Here is a 21,833-nt window from a genome sequence, read left to right as displayed (position 1 = left end):
AGCGTGGGGGCCAGAGTCCAAATAGGAGGGCGCTGGGAGGTTTCCGTGATTGCAATAGTCACTATGGGTTTTTTGGCATCTAGTGACACTTGGGTCACTCTGCTCGATATGGTCTTTGTGTAAGTGGGTTGCTGAGAGCTTATTGGACAGGGATCGCGGTCGCTTAAAGGGGCATGATTTACTTCCCCATTGCTTTGTCCTTGCAGGTCAGTTACTTGGTTTTCTGTTTTCAGAGCAGGAGTATGCCGGAGTACTGCCAGTTGGACCGGCGTCATCGGATCTGTTGCTGAGTTGGTTGTGTACTGAGCTTCTGCAACTGTTGCCTTTTTTTCTGCTGTTTTAGTGATAGCTGCCAGTTGGATCGTTTTCTGGATCTCGATGTGACCGGGAGTCTGTGTGTCAGGACATAGCCAATGCCGAATGGAGCAAGTAACAAGTGATTTGTTCTTGTTCAACTTGTTGAGTTTTCTTAGTTTTTTTTTATTCTTCCGGGATAGATTTTGGCGTGCTGGGCTATTCCGTTTGGAGGTATGTTGAGGGTCATGATTTGTAGCCCGATCCGTGGTAGCACTTGTTCCGCTCTCAGTGACCATCGCTGGGGGCTCCGAGCAGGCGTTTTTTTCACTTTTGTAGGATTCCGTGCTACAAATTTGATGTGTTGTTATACCTTTTGTTTTTGAAGATGCCTGGACGGTGTCCTGTGCAAGCGATTTCTGATGCTTGCTTGCTTCGTTCTTGAGATCCTCGACTAATGTGGTCATGATGTTTGGTAAATTTTCTAGACTGTGCAGAATTGGGCTGCAACCACAGGGCTCTAGTTTTAAGTTTGTTCTATCCTGTGCTCTTCGAATCAGTGAATTCAGATTGTCCAATTTAGAGTCTATCCCGGCTATCAAACTTGCAACAATTTGCAGAATGTTGATTTGTGCGTCAAGCTTGTCTGCGTGCATTATGGCTGCGCCTGTCATTGAAGTGAGGGTCTCATTGATCAGTGATAGATGATTAGAAATCACTGGTGTCTTCTCCCCCTTATTCGCGCGGCTGCTCGCAGACATTGGAGACTGGACCGTTTTGTCGTGTTCCGGGGTGCTCCATCGTAACAAGTTCGGGGGCTGTTTTTGTAATAGGCCAGGTGAGTTTGGATTTCCTCCTTCGATTGCCGCGTAGATGCTATCAGGCACATCCGGCATTATTGCTCCGTTTGCAGAGGTTCTTCCTTCTCTGACAGCATGTGTGCTATCAAGCTCTTCAACCGTAGGTTCTCCGTTTGGGGTAGGGCACGGCTGAAGGACCTCCAGTTGTTGGTGGGTCAGGGCTGTGGTAATTGTATGGGGAGGCTTAAGTAAAGCTGTGTTCGAAACTGCTGATTTGGAGAGTGTTCCGCCCCGATGCATGGTTATTGTTGGTGAAAGAGGGATGCCAAGTGCCCGAGAGGCTGTAGGTTTTGAAGGTTGCCCGTCCCTGTTGCCCTATTGGTTGGTGGGCTATTTGGAGTCCGGTGGGATTCTGCTGGGTTGGATATTTTAAGGTTGAGAAAGTCTCTTATGTCTCTGTTGCCTACGGTCCTATTAGGAGTGTCTTTCACGCTGGGACAGGGCTTGCGAGCAGATGGCTTAGGAGTCCTCCATGGTGAAGCTGTTTGGCCCGGAACTGAGAGTTCTGCCGGTGCTCCCGGGGACGTGGGCATAGCTCCGGTTTCTCCGGCTGTGCCTATATGTACCCCGTCCAGGGGCTCTGGCCCTAACCCTAGGTAGGAGCTCCCTGTTCCTGGGGGGTAGAATAGCTTTGCCTTCTGTCTCCTGGCTGATCTGTGGGGTCGGGGCCTCTCCTGTAGTTGTATTAAATTAGAGTTTCTGGTCCTCATGGTTTGCTAAGTTGATTGACTTGCCCGATTCAGCTGGGCGCAATGCCTTCTACTTAATGTGGTGGGGGCGATGGGAGCAGTGGTGTGGTAATGAGAGATGGGTAATCAAGTCAATCTCCCCTCCAGTGGTGCTAAGGTCTAAGTGTTTCTCCTTGCAGCGGCCAGTGCGGCCAGCGCAGGTGGGCAAGGTGAGGGGGAAGGGGCCTCTGCGTGAGTGTTGGGACTTTCGCACCCCTCCTGTAGCTTGCCTCACACTGCTGCTGCTGCTGCTGCTGCTGGTATGCTGGTACCAATGCTATTCTCTCCTATGGAGGGGCAGGATATAATACCTCCTGCGTTTGCCTGCGTTGATTGTCTTGCCCCTGATCTCAAATCCCTGTAAAGGGGAGTATCTTATTTTAGTGAAAGTGAAGTTGGCGATCGGCTCCTGCCGTCAAATCGCCTCTGTGCCTCCACGACGGATTGTCTCTGTTGCCCCCGTGCCCAGGTGCCCGGGTGCCAGCAGCTCCGGGCCACTGCTGGTAATAACTGGTGTTGAAAGGAGATGGTGACTTTACTTTTTCTCCTTGCTTTTGTCCTTGCTTTTGTTCTTTAATTCTTTAATTCTTTGTACTGTGGGCTACCACTGCGGCTCTCGCCTTCTGCCACTACAGCTCCCCTCGCATAGGCCGGGCTTAGGCAATCCGCTGCAGCGCCCGGGGCCCTTTTCCCAGCAGTGGGCAGTGGTGCCGGCCCCCTGAGCCCCCCAGACCCTCCGAGTCCCCAGACCGCGGGATACCTCTGCTTCTGGAAAGCAGCCGAGTATGGCAGAGTGCAGCCGGGAGCGGGGCGAGAACGGGGCAGTTGTTCGTTATTTGGTTTACTAAGCCCACTCCGCCGTACCATCAGACACCGAGCCCACCTCACCTGCGATGCGGGGCATCGAGATGCCGCACAGTGGAGTGGCCGGGCGGGACTAAGGCTGTGAGAATTCTTCATGTCACAGGGCTCACAGGGCTCACAGTGGTCTCGCTGATGGTCTCGAGGGTTTCGGCTGGCTGGCTCGGATGGTTCGTTTATGGCTCGTTGTGGTTCTCAAGCAGAGAGCCGGCAGCCTGATTCTGTGGCTGTCAACTCGTAATGGAGTCTCAGGTGTTGTGGCGTGCTGGAGCTCTGGCGACCTCTACTGGCAAATACTTTGACCGCTACTGGCAAATACTTTGGCCGCTACTGGCAAATACTTTGACTGCTACTGGCAAAAACTTTGACCGCTCTTGACCGCTCTTGACCTCATTCAATAACTAACTCCCAAAATTACCGAGACAGGTCAGGTCCTGGCCTCGAACCCTACACTCAATAAGAAAATATGGCCGGCTCCTACACCGCGTATCCCGCCTTCTAGACCCATGCCGGCCCCCTACCCAATTCCACATTTTCAACATAATATCAATTAAGCGTCGACAAAAAACGTCCCTAAATACGAACCTTGCCTGCTTTGCTACGCTATGAGGTCCCCTCACCCCGGAGCCCGCCGCAACTTCCAAATTCCTTTTAGCTGTGACCCGTGGCGCCCGAGGCAAGAGGACAAAGAGGGCTTCTCCCTCGTGGTCAGTGCTCTTATCCCTTTCCCTGGGGAGGGATCGCCTGCGTACCTAGGTGACGCACTAAGATCGTCCTACCTTCTCGCATTTCCTGTTAACCCCTCCTACTCCCCTTGACCACATGACTACTGCTGGCACAGCCTCTTCCTCACCGCCTCTGGCCCGTAATGCCACTAAAGGCCCCCTCCCCTAGGCGCGGTGGGGGCCTCTCAATTCCACCACAGGCGTTGCAGCCTCACTGATGCTGTGGTACATAGTCTCTTTTCTTGGCTTATGTGTGACTCACTGCTCAGGGCATGTTCTTGGTGCAGTGCCGCTTCTCATCACAGCAAGCTGTTTCAGTGGGCAGCCAGACCAAAGTAGGGAATTACCAGTTCCCTATTTCTGTGCAAATAGCCCAGGTGCTTTCGGGTTCCTCATGCAAAACCCTGATTGTGGAGGTAGAGATGCAGTGGTCTGTTGCCACTAGGGGGCATGTAGTACTCCGTAAACTCTGGCTTGGTCATCACTATGTTGCTGCATGACTGTTTAGGGAGAGGTGGTGGGGCGTTCTGGCTGGACAGCAAGGCTGTCATATCCACTGCCCACGGGTGTCAATACATTGAAACAGCCGGTATGTGAGACATCTTTTCAGCCACTCAAGGCCGATAGTGGTGCAAACATGCAACTGCTTAGTGATGCTACAGTCCCCGCCCTCAGCTAGCCGCAGAAACTGGCAGCATGAACAGAGGAAGACCCGCATATGCAGGTAGGGATATGCGGTTCTGCAGAGAGATGAAGGGCACAGTGGCTCCTAATCACTTTTTTTCCTCCTCTGCAGGGCAATTTGGATGGTGCAGGGTCATCACTGCTGGTCCAAGTTGTCTTTTTATGGAAATGCGGGCACCACGTCCGAAAGGTGTTCCTCTTCCTCGCTGATGTCGACGGTGGAGGGCAGGCAGCTTGTGGGGTATGCTGGCTTGTAGATGCCAGTGTGGGGCTCTTGATGCCTCACTTGTGTGTCAGAGCAGCTTGCTTGCAGGCTTGGCAGGGGATGCCACTGCTGCAACACTGCAGCTTTGCTTTCACTCCACAGGCCGCAGCATCCTTTTCATAGCTACCGACCTTGCCTTGATGGTGCCACGGGCCTCTCTGCAGTCTCTATGGCATACGCTGCTTCAGGCATGGTTGAGGGGCATTGCAAGCTTTCTGGGTCACAGGGCAGCCATTTTTGTGGCTGCAGGCTGGGTGTAGGCAATTACGGTGGAGAACTGATGCTTTCCTCCCCACATTAACCCTCTTCTGGCTGCCACATACACGCTAGATTGTGCAGGTGCTTACTGTGAATGTAGCCTTGGGCTGGGCTTGTCTTACTTGCAGACAGGGTGCCATCCTTATCTGCAGGCAGCCAGCATGACTTTCGCTGACCTTGATCCGGTAGTGCCGGTAGAGGCTGTCCTTGAAGTTAAACGTATAGCTGCACCGGTATTCACAGTCATTGCCCACGCAGGCTCTGGAGGTGCGGTTGCCTTACACTCGGTACTGGTGGCAACCTTCTCCCTCTTCACTGGATTTCTGTACCTTGGGCCGATCACCACAGTGGGGACTGCAGGACATGCAGGTGGGAGCTGCAGGGCATTACTAGTGGATGCTGGTGTTTGTCCTCTTCCGGGGCTTTAATATAGCCCTGTACCAGTGCTGGAGGTATCTGGCGTAGACTGAAGTTGCGCTCCCCCTCCCATGAGCAGGGCCGGACTAGGAAACACAAACGGCCCTGGCAAAGTGCTCGGCCGGCCCCCCCTACCCACTCGGGGTGGGTTGGAGGTGCCGCGGAGCTCTCTTTGCCGGGGCCGGATTTCGGCCGATTTTTTTACAGGGCCGATTTTGCAGCTATGCTGTAAAAACGGACCTGTAACAAAAACGGCCCCCAGGGGCCCAAAACCGGCCCCCACCCGTGCGGCGCACCGGGGGATTGCCCGGTGCCTGCTATGGCCAATCGGGGCCTGCCCATGAGCAGAGTAGTTGCCAGCAAAACATGCGGGGTCAGTGCCCGCTTGTGGCCAATGTGGTGTTGTGGTCCTTAGGTCCACATGTTGCTGAAAACAGGACACAGAGGCTGGATATCTACTTAGGTAACTAGCCACGAGCATGTGCACTGGGGACTTTTATTGGCAGGACCACGTCACTCATGACGCCTGTGATGGATGGGTGTGTGGTGCATGTGTGTCCACTGCCACGAGGAGATAGCTGACTAACCAAGTGTCTGCTGAGACACTAGAATGTGTTCTGTGTTCAGCACGACACTTCCCAGTTGCTCTGGACACTTCACTGGTCTTCTTTATATCCCTGGAGTCGCACCTTCCCCCAGTGATTCAATTTGCTTTATCCTGCCTTTATTTTCCGGCCACTGATGCCAATGCTGACACCTCACCGGATCCTGAGACAATTGTCTCCGTTTTGTCTCGGGCAGCTCTGTAGTTCTTTGACGCCATGCTTTGGACGCTTCGGATACTTGGGACGCCTTTACGTGTCACAGCTCCACTAACATGGTCTGGGACTGCCGGCTACCCCCGCCTTAATATGCAAACAATAATTGACAATCACTTATTAATCAGTCAAGCAACAGAATTCTTTGGAAGGCAGGGGGTCTCGCGACCCCCCGGCCGTATTTATTAAAATATGAAAACAAATTAAATTTGATAAAATAACATTATTTAACATAAACATAATTATTAAATGAAAAATGCAGACATTAGAGTTACAGCAAATTAGACAGATATGATGGGCTAACCTTAACAAATGTCTAATACAGCGTGTTTCCTAACCAAATCTAACATCCTACATATCAATTTTGCATTCAAATAATTTCTGGTCCTACGGCAAGGTCGTTAACCGTGGCAGATCCTTTACCCAGCTACACCCTCACATCTGAGTGCGCATGCGCAACAAGGGCCTGGTTACCGGTAGAGTTCGTGCCTCTTTAGGTTACCCTCGTACGCTCCGTGAACTCCATTTAACCAAAAAGGAGGGCCCTTACACTCGCGCCATTTGCTGACGTCATAGTGTATGTGCGGGGTGGCTACAAGCCCGAGGAAAGCATGACTCCCTCCCCCGCACCCTTCCGAGCAAGCGGATATCCTGCCCCTGAAGTTCTAGGAGAGACCAGTGGCCCTCCCCCGGGGCAACCCTATTCGTAAATGGTGTCGCCCTGACCTTACCGCCTGACCCACTCAATAAATACGACAATTATAACCTAAGAAGGGAAAAAGGCCTAAGGAGAAAACAATCAATGCATAAGCAGCAACACAACCAATTCAGCATATTAAGATTAACATTGCCTCTACACTGGGAAAAAGGCCTAAGGAAGAAAACACAACTATCATTACAGCGTTGAAATTGTCACAGAGGATACCTACCAAAGTCCTCTACCTGAATTCTGGTAACAGGGATGGAGGACGGGAAAAATTACAAGCCCCACAGCAGGGCGAGGAGCGAGCCTGGGGAGCGTGGGCACAAAGAGGATGCTTCCCGCGCTCCCCAAGCTCTTGAACCCCCCTTGCCTAGGGTCCCGCCCCCTTGACCCGGAAGCGTACAAACTGCTTGCAGCTTGCTTGCAGGCTTGGCGGGGGATGCCACTGCTGCAACACTGCAGCTTTGCTTTCACTCCACAGGCCGCAGCATCCTTTTCATAGCCACCGACCTTGCCTTGATGGTGCCACGGGCCTCTATGCAGTCTCTATGGCACACGCTGCTTCAGGCATGGTTGAGGGGCATTGCATGCTTTCTGGGTCACAGGGCAGCCATTTTTGTGTCTGCAGGCTGGGTGTAGGCAATTACGGTGGAGAACTGATGCTTTCCTCCCCACATTAACCCTCTCCTGGCTGCCACATACACGCTAGATTGTGCAGGTGCTTACTGTGAATGTAGCCTTGGGCTGGGCTTGTCTTACTTGCAGACAGGGTGCCATCCTTATCTGCAGGCAGCCAGCATGACTTTCGCTGACCTTGATCCGGTAGTGCCGGTAGAGGCTGTCCTTGAAGTTAAACGTATAGCTGCACCGGTATTCACAGTAATTGCCCACGCAGGCTCTGGAGGTGCGGTTGCCTCACACTCTGTACTGGTGGCAACCTTCTCCCTCTTCACTGGATTTCTGTACCTTGGGCCGATCACCACAGCGGGGACTGCAGGACATGCAGGTGGGTGCTGCAGGGCATTACAAGTAGATGCTGGTGTTCGTCCTCTTCCGGGGCTTTAATATAGCCCTGTACCAGAGCTGGAGGTATCTGGCGTAGACTGAAGTTGCGCTCCCCCTCCCATGAGCAGGGCCGGACTAGGAACCACAACCGGCCCTGGCAAAGTGCTCGGCCGGCCCCCCCTCCCCACTCGGGGTGGGTTGGAGGTGCCGCCGAGCTCTCTTTGCCGGGGCCAGTTTTCGGGCGATTTTTTTACAGGGCCGATTTTGAAGCTATGCTGTTAAAACGGCCCTGTAACAAAAACGGCCCGAGGGGCCCAAAACCGCCCCCCCCCCATGCGGTGCACCGGGGGATTGCCCGGTGCCTGCTATGGCCAGTCCGGGCCTGCCCATGAGCAGAGTAGTTGCCAGCAAAACATGCGGGGTCAGTGCCCGCTTGTGTCCAATGCGGTGTTGTGGTCCTTAGGTCCACATGTTGCTGAAAACAGGATACAGAAGCTGGATATCTACTTAGGTAACTAGCCACGAGCATGTGCACTGGGGACTTTTATTAGCAGGACCACGTCACTCATGACGCCTGTGATGGATGGGTGTGTGGTGCATGTGTGTCCACTGCCACGAGGAGATAGCTGACTAACCAAGTGTCTGCTGAGACACTAGAATGTGTTCTGTGTTCAGCACGACACGACACTTCCCAGTTGCTCTGGACACTTCGCTGGTCTTCTTGATATCCCTGGAGTCGCACCTTCCCCCAGTGATTCAATTTGCTTTATCCTGGCTTTATTTTCCGGCCACTGACGCCAATGCTGACACCGCACCGGATCCTGAGACAATTGTCTCCGTTTTGTCTCGGGCAGCTCTGTAGTTCTTCGACGCCATGCTTTGGACGCTTCGGATACTTGGGACGCCTTTACGTGTCACAGCTCCACTAACATGGTCTGGGACTGCCGGCCACCCCCGCCTTAATATGCAAACAATAATTGACAATCACTTATTAATCAGTCAAGCAACAGAATTCTTTGGAAGGCAGGGGGTCTCGCGACCCCCCGGCTGTATTTATTAAAATATGAAAACAAATTAAAATTGATAAAATAACATTATTTAACATGATTATTAAATGCAAAATGCAGACATTAGAGTTACAGCAAATTAGACAGGTATGATGGGCTAACCTTAACAAATGTCTAATACAGCGTGTTTCCTAACCGAATCTAACATCCTACATATCAATTTTGCATTCAAATAATTTCTGGTCCTACGGAAGGTTGTTAACCGGTGTCAGATCCTTTACCCAGCTACACCCTCACTTCTGAGTGCGCATGCGCAACAAGGGCACGGTTACCGGGAGAGTTCGTGCCTCTTCAGGTTACCCTCGTACGCTCCGTGAACTCCATTTAACCAAAAAGGAGGGCCCTTACACTCGCGCCATTTGCTGACGTCATAGTGTATGTGCGGGGTGGCTACAAGCCCGAGGAAAGCATGACTCCCTCCCCCGCACCCTTCCAAGCAAGCGGATATCCTGCCCCTGAAGTTCTAGGAAAGACCAGTGGCACTCCCCAGGGGCAACCCCATTTGTAAATGGTGTCGCCCTGACCTTACCGCCTGACCCACTCAATAAATACGACAATTATAACCTAAGAAGGGAAAAAGGCCTAAGGAGAAAACATTCAATGCATAAGCAGCAACACAACCAATTCAGCATATTAAGATTAACATTGCCTCTACACGGGGAAAAAGGCCTAAGGAAGAAAACACAACTATCATTACAGCGTTGAAATTGTCTCAGAGGATAGCTACCAAAGTCCTCTACCTGAATTCTGGTAACAGGGATGGAGGACGGGAAAAATTACAAGCCCCACAGCAGGGCGAGGAGCGAGCCTGGGGAGCGTGGGCACAAAGAGGATGCTTCTCGCGCTCCCCAGGCTCTTGAACCCCCCTTGCCTAGGGTCCCGCCCCCTTGACCCGGGAAGCGTACAAACTGCTTCCGGGTCAATGGCAGGACCCAACGACCAATCGGGGCGGGTGAGGGGGCCAGGCCCAGCCATGTGTGTGTGGGGGCCTAGCGGCCCCCACTTTCCTCATGGTCTGGGACTGCCGGCCACCCCCTGCCTTAATATGCAAACAATAATTGACAATCACTTATCAATCAGTCAAGCAACAGAATTCTTTGGAATATGAAAACAAATTAAAATTGATAAAATAACATGCAGACATTAGATTTACATTCGTAAATGGTGTCGCCCCCTAAGGACCTTAAATTGCTGCTCACCGATTATGACCTTACCACCACAGGCCATCAGTGTTAACTGACTATCTGGCCCCTCCCGACTGCCTACACTGAAAGCTCCTAGCAAAACCTTCTACCCATGCCAGTATGTTCCTTATCAGTAGGTCGTTCCCTGACTCTGTCAAGTGGACCCCATCCCGCAAGTAAAACTGTTCCCCCCAAATGCAACCATGTGGTATACTCTTCAGGTGAGGAGTTCAAAACAGCTTGTCTATTTTATTGTTGACACTCTTTACCGAGTGATTCAACGCCCTGACTGATTCACCCCCCCTCCATTGAAGCCTAGGTATCAACTGTGACCACACTATAGTGCAATCCGGTAACAGTTTCGTCAGCCAAACTGCCGCTGAAATTATCTCTTCCAAACTGACCCTTCTGCCTAACTCGACTAAATCATTCCCTCCCAGGTCCAGTATGACCACTGAGGGCGGTTGGGGTGTGTTTTTCTAGTAAATCTGAGATGTAGCCCCTAGGCTGACTGAGGCGAAGCCCCCCTTTTCCATGGAAAGACACCTTGAGGCCCCCCCACTCCGCCCTCTGTCTACCTACTCCTGCAAGAAAATTTGGTTTAGCACGTTTCACATAAGAATGACCGACTATCCATACTACATGTGTCCTCATTTTGTCTTCCTGCCGTTGCCGAGATGTTGATGGTTGCATTTGATGACCCTGTAGTAATTTCCGCCCTGCGTCACAGGCCCGAGAAACTAAAAGATAAACATAAACAGCAGCGCGCAGGACGGAGGCAAGACTAAGAGCCAGCCAGCAGCAGTGTTACTCATCCTCCTTCTTGCCCCTATTTCCACAATATGACCCCTTATGTAATGTGTATGACTTCCCAATACTTATATTAATAAGTATCAACATCTGAAAGCACACAACTATTAAATAAGAATGCACACTAAAATCAATAATAAAACTTTATTCACAGTTGTCTCTGATAGTGCTTAATATAATTGTGATATGCAATGGACAATGACTGTACTTTAAGCCTGCGTTAAGTGAATTTCAGAGTTTAAAAAATATATATTTTCTTTTGTAATCAATCCTAACCATAGTTTCATTTTACCTATTTTGTTAATGGACAGACAGACAGACAGACAGACAGACAGACAGATGCAATAATCATTGCTGTTAATGGAGACTGGGCATGCTTCACAAGAGGTGACATTTTGAGTGTGTCAGTACGCTCCTCCCATTCCTTAACAGCCACGTCTGTAGTTTATGCACGCATTCCTTTAACAAAAGGAACTTACCAATAGCTAGAAAGCAAGGGGTTACATTTGTGGATTGAGGTAGAAAGCCATTGAAGAGGCCTCCAGACTAAGAGCAAATTTGTAAGCTCATTGGCATCTGCTCACATATACCAACATAAACATCCAGCTGCTGAACCTGACAGCTCTTACACCACCGTTACCCAAACAGCTGAATTGAGTGGCAGATGTTCCCAATAACAAATGCACTTGCGTGCCTGTCAACATTGTCAATCATAGCATCCCATGAGTCATATTTTTGGAAGATGAGCCAGAGGAATATTTTCCCTCAGGTGCAGCATCTTCAGAATTCACGTGATCAACAGACGTTCGAACAATAAAATAAAATGCTTTATCATTTTTAAAGAAAAAAAGCAAAACTCTAAGCTAACAAAGAGAACGTCTGCCGTAAGGCTCTGACAAATAAACAAAGAAATCAAGTGCCACTCAGCTCACGCAGTTAATATATGATTCAATTTCTCCCTAGCATCATCAGAACTATACCTTATTCTTAATGAAAACATTAAAAAAAAAAGAAACCTTTGTTCCCAATGTCATCATTTTGCAGGTTTATTTTTTCCAAGTATGTGTGCATATGGAGCGAAATGTGGTGTGATCCCGATTTTGCTTTTCAAACTACAAAATGTTTTCGTAAGTGACCGTTTAAAACATTACCATTTTCTAACTCGTTCTAATGTCAAATGAATGGTTAAATGCAAAACCTACCTAAAACGCAGTCGCCCTTCTGGAAGAATATCGGAAATAATGTTAGCACATATTTCAGGCATGGACTGTATTAGCTTGCCCTTTGAAATTCCTACTTTAATATTAAAAGGCTTTTCAATTTTACTGGCAAAATATATATTACCAGAAATGTTGTGACCCTGCCTAACTAAAGATCGGAACGAGAGCTGAGCCAGAGGTGAACCAGGGGTCTGTCTTGGCCCTACGTAATAGCCTAGCAATTGAAATACCTACCAAGTGAATCACACAATAGACGAAATGTAAAAAAAATTGTACACGTTCACCGGTAGGAAAAATTTGCACATAGCTCTTAATTTGTAAAGGAATAAGTGCCAGGGCACAAAGTTTTGCTTAGAAACCTGAAGGTCATTGTGTCAAATACCATGACTACATAGTCTTGGTTCCAAATCATGCTTCTTTAATACACTACCACGCACTCTCTGCCTCTTTATACCACTCTACCAGGTTCTTTTTCAACCCTGTTTTCTCTTTTGTGACTGTTTTTCTAATTTTCTCTTCCTCCTATTTTCCTCCTTTTGTGTTTTTCTCTTGCTCTGGATACAAGTCTGTTGAGCAAAGATAAGTTCCGGTCCCCAAAAAATAAGTGCAGAGGGGCCCCACCTGCGACCAGTGTCTCAAATGTACCACTGTAAGCACACATCCTATTACATTCAAGCTCCTGTTAAGTTGCAGCAGCTCGCCTTCAATCTTCAATTTGCAGCAGAGTGCTTATATATTTTCCTGTTGCAAGCTGAATAACTGTGGGGCATGGTAGGTTCATTAGTGGCTCGTCCTTTAATTGCAATCTAGAGCTTGATCTTTGGCCTGTCTCATGATCGAGCCTTCCTACCTAGCCCTACCTATATTCGGAACAAGGCAACCAGTATTTGTAGGGCAAACACTGTATTACAGGTTGTTTTTTTATAAAGTCAAACATCAAAAGTCTCCATGTTCCTACGCGATGCATCATTACGATGCGACCCCACATGGTGAAATCACAAACTCCTATTTAAAAGGAAATGGGAGCTTGTGTGGTGGGTGGAAACCGCCCGCAGTACAAGCTCCAATACAGAAATGGGAGTGTGTGTAAATTCCTGCACCGTGTGGCAGGCACCACACGGTGCCTGGATTTTCAGGGTGACATCTATGGTGCCCCCCTAGGGCCATATCCGTAGGGCCAGGTGAATAGAGGACCCACTAAGGGCCCAAAGAGACACTTTCCAACAGCAATTCCATGTCGTAAAGGTCAACATGGAACTGCTGTTGGAAAGTCCCATCATAATCCCAACAGTGGAAACACCATCCGGATTATGAGGCCATTCTGACTGACCAACGGGCTCCATGAGCCCATCTGAACCGTGTCGGAATCACTGACCGCTTTAGACTGCAACCGCCGTAATTGTAATATGGTGGTCAGAGTGTAAACTTACAATGTCGGTCAGAGACTTCCCAAACAACATTGTAATCAGGCTTAATGTGTTTTATCGGCTAGTTTCTGAAATAAACATTTTGAATGGAACAAGTAACCCCATCAATCATACAGTATGCTTAATGATCCTTATCAGTGTTCCTTATTCCCCACCTCCCAATAACCCGTCTCGCTTCCAGGTAATTTCACTTGTTAGCCTGAAAATAATCTTCACTGTATTCTCAATCGTCCTCAATTTGTTACAGCCACTGTTGGACATGGCCCTTGCTGCAGGGTCATCCCCAGACTTTTGGCTTCCTGCTGAATTCATTTTGTTGGCCTTAGGACTATGTGCACTTTACCACTTACTCTCTCCTCAAAGCCTGGAAACATTGGTGTATGCCCAATTGGCATATTTCATTTTCTTGTAGGTCCCTGGTAAAATAGTACTACATGCACCAGGGCGTGTAAATTAAAAGGCACTAGTGGGCCTGCAGCATTGAGTGTATCACACACTTAAGTAGCACTTTCAACATGTCTCAGGCCTGCCAGTGCAGCCTGCATATGTACAGTTTGAAACTGCCATTTCTACCTGGCAAAGTAAACCTTTTGCTCAGCCCAAACCTTCCTTTTAAATACATATATCGCCCTAGAGTAGACCCTCGACAGCCCAAAGGGAGAAGTGTAATGTATTTAAAAAGCGGGGCATGTACTTTTAGGTTTTACATGCCTTGGTAGTGAACAACTGTTAAATTCATTTTTCACTACTGCAAGACATACCTCTCCCAGTGGATAGCATTGGAATTACTTTATTACATTTTATGAGTGTAATGTCCAAATGGGACCAGGTAACTAGTTTGTGAATGGTGTCTCTGGAATTGTGGAATTGTTATGAAAAATTACAACTGATGGTGAAGTTGGATTTTAAATTACAAATTTGAAAATGGCACTTTTAATAAAGTTTGCGTTTTCGAGCCTAAGCCATTTGGTGTCTGTAGCTTGTCTCTGGGTGGGTGTGCTTGGCAGTTGGGCTTTGTGTATTCCTCCCACAGAGCCACACTCAATAGAGGGATTAGGTGTGAATAGATGGCCCACAATTGGCAGGATAGGAGGGAGGAGGTAGACCCAGCCCCACTTAAACTTGAATAAGCTCTGTCATGTGACCATACAAAGGCCTGCATAACCTCTGTTGTTAGTCCGGAGCTAGGGCAAGGAAGTCAGGGCACCTGTGACAATCAAAGAAATGCCTCTAGAGGCTTTTTCCCACTTTAAAGGCACAACCTTGTATAAATACTGGACCTCAGAACCCACTACTTCACTACCCTCCTCGACTTGTGGACACTCTGCCTGGAAAAAGGACTGTTGTTGCTGCTGAAAGGACTGCCACTTTGCTGGACTGGTCCTCTGAAAAAACTGATGTTCTGCTATGCTGACCTTGTGCCCTCTTGCCTGAGTTAGAAGAGAACTGGACCTGCAACTTCACCCCGGAATCCAAGACACCAGAGCGACTCCAAAGGCTAGTCTGCTGGCTTCCTGATCTGAGCCTCAGGGACATGAAAGTCTCCCCAACAACCTGCACCAGCTCCTGATACCAGCTTAAGTGAGTTCCTGACCCTAAGTGAAGCCCCTCGGGTCCTGGGTGGTTGTTGTGGCTCAGGGAGCTGCATTCAAGCTTTTGGGATCTTTACAATGGGGAAAGCCTAAAATGCACTGAGACCTCGCCACTCACATTTTGATTCAATGTCGTGCTTCAGCAGCTGCCTCTTCATGCCACAGCATTGACTGTTAGTGGGGGACAGTCAAAGCGAAGCTCCAGCAGCACCCTGTGATGCCACGCCTGCTTTTAGCACTGCTCTGGCAGCCTCCCAAGACTCTCTACCTGCTCTTCACGGCCCCCTCATTGCGAACAAGACCCTTGGCATGGTTTTGAGAAGGTACATTTTATGCAACCTAAACTGGTGACTGTAGCCAACCTGCACTCCATCAAGGTTGGCCTGGAAGTGTGACTTTGTCCCGGTACAGTGTGACCTGATAGCCATGGTTGGAGCTTTGTACTTTTTTGCACTATTTTAAAGTTGAATGATAAAAAAAGTTAAAGCTATCGGTCTAACGATCGGTTTTTTGTTCTTTTGGTCTTCTTTTAGTAACCATATTTTGCCACTTATTTTAACTGCTGTGGGATCATTTTGTGGTATGTTTTCACTGTGTCTCTGAATTAAGCCTGACAGTTCTGTGCCATGCTACCCGACGTTTGAGTACAAGATAATTTAGGGTTTGCTTGGATCTTCACTCAGTTCCACACTGAGAAGAATTGTTGTTGTTACTTGATAAAGGTTTCACCCTCCCTCAACCAGTAACCCAATTTTTTAACAACCACAAGTTACTGGCAGAAGGACATTTCTAGACTTTTGGCACTGCAGCTGTTCCACATTCCCATACTTTTGCAGTTTCTGATGCATCAGTAATGATGAGACACAGAAAGGGTTTCATGTCTACCTTATCTTCTGTATGTAACTACACTCACAGAGATATTACATGGAATTCAAGCATGGCTCTTTTATGCATCGGAAATGGCTTTAGCTGCAGCAGCAATTCAAAGGTCAACAAACTAGGAGCAGTTCAGCTCAAACTGCCAGGCCATGTCTTCTCTGAACTGTAACACAAGCAAGTCCAATCTGGTTTTGGCCTATATTTGTGTTGTCAGTAGGTTATAGTTTAGTTACAGAAGCACAGTGAGTAAAAGATCAATTTCTGGGCATACTCTTTACTCTTAGAGAGTCATACAGCACCACCACAGCAATTCTGCAATTTCTTTTAACAATCTCCATGGCTTATCAGGTGAGATGCATCCATCAGCAGCCTTCTTTCAATACAGTCAACATCACCACAAAATGTTACCTTTTCCCTTATATTTAAATATTCTCTTAAGCACGGAGCTTCTGCCATTGGTCATTTCAGGGCTGCATGGGAACCCAAGCCTCCAACACCAGACCAGTGCCCTAAAGCTCGCTCTGCAACTTTATTGAATGTTGCTTAGTTTGCAGTGGGAATTGTATATTCGACCCATCAAGAGACTAACATTTTCATTATTGTTTGATTAGGATGGAGAGGGAATAGTGAATCCGGCCCCTCCAGAATAGCACATTTATATCCCAGTGTTGCTTATTTTGGCATGTGAAAAGAACATCTGACCACTTGCACAATTTAATACTTTTCCAAACATTAACAAGAAAAGTTTCTACATTTATGGTAGTCATTTTTGCCGCTTTTTGCTGATGTATGCATTTTGTATCCTTTGTTCTTGTGAAGTCTTCAGCTACTGTCCTGAAAGCAGTTCTCCATTGTGATGTGAGGAAACCTATTTTACTATTTATTACTATATTCTATTGGTTCGGGTGTGCTATTAGTAAGCTTAGTATGCGAGAGTCAGTGTAATTACTATGTTTTTGTGGGTTGGTTACATGACAGAGGTACGTTCTACCGTTTAAGGTTTTGTGTTTATTTCTAGCTTAGTTGTAGATTCAGGATGTAAATATTTTAAGTATGTTTTTACATGTGTCTTGTGTGCTTCTACATGGGAATTGTTTCCTTTTTTTGTAGATATGTATTTTTTTTCACTGTATCTTAGGTACCTAATATTGTTCCTTGATTTTTTTGAAGTTTTCATGCCAAGTTTATTGTGTTCATATCTATTTTTTGGGTTGTGAAAGCTGTCGAAGAATATGCTATGAATCTTTTTGGATGGATTATGTTTTTATTTTTAAATATTTGTTTTCAGTTTTAGAGATTGTTTTATCATAAGATTGTGTTATTTTACTATTTTAATTATGCATTTCAGATTCTTGTGTAAGGAGTTCAGCAATTGAAGTATAAGTGACATTTTCCAAGAGTTGTTGGGATATATGTATTTTTTTATCAACCATTTATTTTTATGTGAGTAATCGGGACTTTGGAAGGAGTTCTTGAGCAGAGAGCCTCAACAAAAGAGACTGAGGTAATGCCCAAGATCCTGCACAGGCTGACCCTCTTCAAAGCTCCTCAAGTGCAGTGACAGTGCTGATGTGACTATGAGGTGGGAGACTGCCAGAGAAAAGGAGTTCATGTGACCCCCAACCCTGCCACATACTATTGCTGATGGGCACAAGGTAGTTAGTGTGTTGAACCAGGATGGTGGAGATAATAAGGTGGCACCCTGAGGTATGGCAGGTGAAAAGGCTAGTTGGTGGAGGGTAGACGATCCCTGGGAGCCAAACAGAAGCCATAATCCAACGGACAGTGCAGTATATGTCATATAAGAAATTGGGTATTTGGTTGAGGGGTTGAAACCCTTCTCAAGCAGCAACAATAATGTTTTTCTGGGTGAAGTCATAAGCAAACCCTAAATCATCCTTTGCTTAACCCTCCGGTAGCTTGGCACTAAAACTGTCATGCTTAATCTTGAGGCAATGTGTAAAGTATTTACTAATTCAATATGTAGATTTATATAGCTCGACTTATCATCCATGAGTGTATTCAGTCGCTGTCCATGGGCACAGGGAGATTAAGTGATTTTGTCCAGAATTTCAGGCTGTTGAGCTGACACTGAGACTCAAACCAGGATCGCAGCTCCCTAGTCAGCAGCTCTCACCACTGTGCCACTCCCTCTCCCTTTATGCAGCACTTCAAACAGTAACAAAAAAAACATTACATAAGAAAAGACTTACACCAATTTAGACAAATAGAGCTGTAATTCATAAATATTGTAAGACCAGAATGGTGAGAATTCAATCAGTAGAACAGGAGATATGCAATTTTAAAGATTTAGGTGAAAATAACACTAAAATACACAAAGCGTGGGTTGTGGCTATCTGGTCGTACCAGACTGAGACAAAGTCACAATGTTACGGCAGCTATGATGGAGTGAAGGCCAATTACTGGGACCAAGTTAGGCCCACTGAACAGAGTACCTTAAATTATGGTTGCAGAGCAATGCAAAGTCCCATATGTAAGATGCTTTGCCCAGCAGTGGCAATGCACGGTCCATGTGTGGAGATGCGTCACGAAGTCTTGTGAGGCAATGCATTGGACTGCATAAGCTCTGCTGGGACCACAGATGGATGAGCTGGCAGAGTACCCTCACACTGTTACTGTTATAACACCATTTGGGAAGGCCGGACCCACAGCTGACACAGCTTGGTGCTGGGTACACAGTTGTTGGAGTCTGTTCTGTCCCTGAGGCCAGACAACTAGCCCTTGGAGTCTCTCTGGAGGCTCTGTGTTCAAGATGTAAGGCCAGTCCTTCTCACTCAGGCAGGAGGGCAGCAGGACAGCACATCAGGGCAGGAAAGAGCAGTGCTTCTTGCAGCAAAGCACCACAGCAGTCCATCTTCTGAGTCTTTCACAAGTCCAGAGTTGTGCTGAAAAATTGGGTTTAAAGGTCTAATATTTTTACCTGTTGACCACTTTGAAGTTGGAGACATTCATAGAGGCTTCCACCTTTTGAGGTGTCAAGCATCCCATTCCTTCCTGATCTGACTTCAGCTTGTATGAGGATAGAAAGGACTAGTGACAAACCCTTCCTGAGTGAGTTTCTGTAGGTGACAGCCCCTCTCCCTCGTTAAGTCAGAGTGGCACATCCGGCCAAAACCTAGCCTTCCTTTGTCTCTGTGTCTTGCAGCAATACACACAGACCACCTGGCAGCTTCACCTAGTCATGTGATCCAGGATACATGCTACATGCACCAAATGGTTAGGACAAGAAAATACCAACTTTCTAAAAGTGCCATTTAAAGAATTGTGACTTAAAATCTGACTTTACCTTTAAAGAGAGTTTAAATTCACAATTCATAGACAGAAAACTTGAGATTGCTACATTCTTTGATCTGAACGTTATCACCTAATAAATATAATACAAGAACCCAAAGTTAACGTATAGGAGAGGTAAGTCTCACAGTAATTAGAAGCACATTTTAGGAGTATTTCGCTTCCAGGACAAGTAAAACTTAATGGTAAATGTCAATTTTTTGTAACTTGCACTCTGCACTCTGGACTATGTAGAACTTACACTAGGGGTGATGTATATGTATTAAAAAGGGAGGTTTGGGCCTGTGTAGTGCCAGATGCACCCCATGTATTGGGACGGACTTTGACTACCATTATATTAATTGAATTTATGTGGGATCTTGAATGTACAACATAATTTTTCCTGCATGTGCACTTTTCCTTGAATGTTTCTTTTGTGTCTCCTTGTAGTTGCAGAGCGGGAGTGTTTGGATCTCAAAGTCATGCCAGCAACAGAACGTGTGGGATGTGCATTTGAAAGCATGAGAGAGAGAAAGGTGTGAAATGAACTTCTCTGTCTTGGAGTGCAGTGTTATAAGCAGTGGTGCTCAAGTGTGCATTGTGCTGTACATTGGGAACTATTATGAAATTCTTATTATTGTCTTTGACATGCCCTCATGCCATCTTGAATTCTGACTCTGTCTAGCTTGAGCTTTACACACACAGCCAGGACCCCAGATCATTCAAGTTGTTTAGGCTATTCATGTTCAAGATTGTTTTCTGTACTTTTGGAGAATTTCGAAAGCTTCGCTGAGATAATGTGTGGGAAGTGTGTTTGGTACCTTTCAAAGCAAAGATTGTTGTTGTCAGAGGAATGCATGGAATGTACACCTCTGTCTCGCAGTCAAAACTCAGAGGTCAGGCCAGCTTCTGTCTTGACCTTGACACAGACACAGACCAGTACGGTCAGCTTGGTTTTTCCTAACAGAAGAAAGGGGGTGAGGTTTCTAGAGCCTTCTCCTCAGGTTGAGTAAAAAGTATGAAAGACGGGAAATCTTGGCACACAGATGGGAGCTCGCTTATGGAACAGATGTGTTGCCAAAGGAAACTTGTTTTTAAGGTCCCGATCGAAGCTTCCTGTCTGGCTGTTAAGGACTCCTCCAGCTGTGTTGGCGAGAACGCAGAGAGAAAGTGATCAGGGAGGTGTTTTCTTCTGATTACTGACATTGTGATGTGTGAGTTTGTCATGAGTGATGAGTGATGTCACTGACCATGTCACGAGTGATGTAATATGTGACGTCATCAGCAGTGCATTGCACGCGCAAGTTATAGTGAGTCCAACTAACTATAACGTGGGAATTTCAATGGTTTTATGCGAGTAAAATTTCCAGCTAACTATAACTGGTGTAAAACCTATGTTTTTTTCAGTGAATTTAATAGGTTTTTTAAATGCTAATTCCTAACTATAACTGGTGTGAAACCTATGGTTTTTTCAGTGAATTTCAATGGTTTTTTAATAGCAAATCTCTATAGGTATGAAATAATATTTTTTATAATGAATTTTATATTGTATAAATATGTAATTTTTGTAATTTATTTTTGTAAAAAATTTGTAAAATTTGTTTTGCCCGGTGCGCTCCCGGGGCGCGTACTGGTGAACGCACGGGTAAGCGCAATGTTATGGCGCGCCCCGGGGCGCGTACCGGTGAGCGTCCCGTTAGCGCTATTGCCGCGAACGAAAACAACATCGTGACGTATCACGTAGCCGCGTGATGCGTCATATGACGCACTGCGTAAGCGCACCCGGAAGCACGCGATCGCATACGATCGCGCAACGTAAGCGCCCCGACGCGCTTACGCTACGCTCCCCGGGACGCGCCCCAGGGCGCATAGCGTAAGCGCGTCAAGCCATGTGACTTTAAAATAACACTTTTCATTGGTTCAGAACATTTTTTTTTCCAAATATTGAGAAACCCACCCATTTCTCTCACTATTGCTTTGTACTTGGAGAGAGCAAGAGGTGTTCTTTGCATTATCTGCTTCTCAAAGTTTCCTGATCTACAGCAATGGCTGCAAGGGAGTCATCCAGCAGTGATTCTGATGGTTTTTTGCCTGAGGACCCTCCTCACCACAAAACAAAGGACCACTTCATTTGGAATTTTTTTGACATCCCTGAAGGAAAAAAAAAGGTTAATGCTGCTAAGGTAACCTGCAAGATATGTGGCAGTATTTTATCCAGAGGCAATCCTAATAAAAAATATAGCTTTGGAAATGCCAATTTAATTAGGCATGTCCAGAGAAGACACCCAAAAAACTATGCCAGGGAGAGTGTGAGGGACCTGGCACGGAATTTACCAAGAGATGGCAGCAGCACCTCCACTGGTGGAGCAACACCTTCAGGAACACCACGTGGAAGAATGGTCCCTAACGTGCAGCCGGTGTTTGCAGGCATAAAATTTCTATGCGTGGACTGTGATGAACTGTTCTGTTATGGGGAGCAGAGCGTTGAACTCATTGCTATAAAGAGACAGGAACACCGCTGCCCTCCCCGTCCCTAATTTTTCACAATTTTTTGCTCCTGTTGAGCAGTTTTGGAATCCCTGTTTTTGTTTTTCCCCTGAAAAAAATCCCCAAAAAATATAAAATCGTTTTAAAAAAGTATAAAAAAATATAAAAAAAACAAAAAGAAAAAAAAAGTTCTTTTCAGAACTACCTCCAATTTATAAAAAAATGCTACATTTTTTAAAAACTCTGTCATTCTTTTTT

This window comes from Lissotriton helveticus, chromosome 1_1, assembly GCF_964261635.1.
Source record: "Lissotriton helveticus chromosome 1_1, aLisHel1.1, whole genome shotgun sequence".
Classification (NCBI taxonomy): domain Eukaryota; kingdom Metazoa; phylum Chordata; class Amphibia; order Caudata; family Salamandridae; genus Lissotriton; species Lissotriton helveticus.
This window is presented reverse-complemented; position numbering follows the sequence as displayed.